Source organism: Dipodomys ordii, unplaced genomic scaffold, assembly GCF_000151885.1.
Source record: "Dipodomys ordii isolate 6190 unplaced genomic scaffold, Dord_2.0 Scaffold9, whole genome shotgun sequence".
Lineage (NCBI taxonomy): Eukaryota > Metazoa > Chordata > Mammalia > Rodentia > Heteromyidae > Dipodomys > Dipodomys ordii.
Window position 1 is genome coordinate 2909875 of NW_012267225.1, and position 1505 is coordinate 2911379.

The following is a 1505-nucleotide window of genomic DNA, read 5'->3' on the forward strand; positions in this document are numbered from 1 at the left end:
AAAAAAAAAAAAGCAAGCAAGCAAGCACTAGGCCATGAGGAAGATCTCATGAACTCCAATTGGAAAGTGTGGACCTGATCTTCACTTCTAAATAGGATGGAAGAAGGCAAACTTGTCAGAAGACCAATTAGGAGCCGGCTCCAATACCGATTAGCAAGGTGAATGAGCATACAGAAGCACACTTCTCCAATGGTTAGAGAGCAGGTGTCTAATGACAGAGGGTTCAATGCAAAACTGGCAGGACAGACTGCCTTTTCTTCCCTATCTATACCCATCCAGTTCCCACCAAAGTTCCTGATTCAGGAAAATAAATCCCTACAAACAGAAATCAGAGGTAAATACAGAAAGATCTCAAGATATTCATTTCCCAAAGATCAAAAACACAATAAGCACTATATATGATGTTGGTATATGTGGAGGGGAAGGGAAAAAACAAATTGTTAAAACAGGGATACAGGAGGACCCATTGCAACAATGAGATGTACAAGTCATTATGTAGAAAAACGAACTTTACAACTTTGGGGGAGGGGTTGGGCGGGGAGGGGGGGAGGATACGAAGGGATGGGAAGGGGAAACAAAGCAGGAGGCTACAATGCTTGACAAGAAATGGGCTCATTATCTTACCCATGTAATTGTAACCCCTCTGTACAGTATTTTCACAATAATTAACAAAACAAAACACAATAAGGAGGGGCTGGGAAGGTGGTTCAGTGGTAGGGTGCTTGCCTTGCATGCATGAGGCCCTGGGTTTGATTCCTCAGCACCACATATGCAAAAAGAAAGAAGCTGGAAGTGGCGTTGTGGCTCAAGTGATAGAGCGTTAGCCTTGAGCTGAAGAGCTATGGGACAGCGCCCAGGCCCAAAGTTCAGGCCCCACGATCGGACCCCCACCCCCCCAAAAAAACAACAAAACACAATAAGGCTTATTTCTTACACGGCTCAAAACATATTATTTATCTATTTGCTTATTTATCATTTTAGGATCACTTTAGACAAATCATCTGAAATAAATAATTGGTATCATTTAACAATTCAGAAGTATGTTACAGATGATAAAAATTATGGGGAGGATAGGATGTCTACATCATGAATACAAAGATCAATTTTTTTTTTCTTTTGGGTCAGGTTGTGGGGCGTGAACTCTGGGCCTGGGCGCTGTCCCACAGCTCTTCAGCTCAAGGCTAGCGCTCTACCACTTGAGCCACAGCACCACTTCTGGCTTTTTGCTTATGTGGTGCTGAGGAATCGAACCCAGGGCCTCATGCATGCAAGGCAAGCACTGAGCCACCTTCCCAGTCCCAAAGATCATTTTTTAACCCTTTTTTTTTTTTTGGTTTTCTTGGTAGTTCTGGGGTTTGAACTCAGGGTCTAATACTTGTTAGGTAAACATGCTACTAAGTGACACCTTTAGTAGATGACTCTTTTTAAAACACTGCTCTAAGAAAGTTCTGTTGTATACTACACTGAGCACCAACAGTCAGAATGGGACAGAGTAGTAGCAGTTA

At 42.7% G+C, this 1505-nt stretch overlaps 1 protein-coding gene across 1 annotated transcript in view; it reads left to right on the forward strand.

The window, feature by feature from the left end:
- The window catches only part of Tubal3 (tubulin, alpha-like 3), a 9849-nt gene that overhangs the window by 3590 nt on the left and 4754 nt on the right, over positions 1-1505 (forward strand).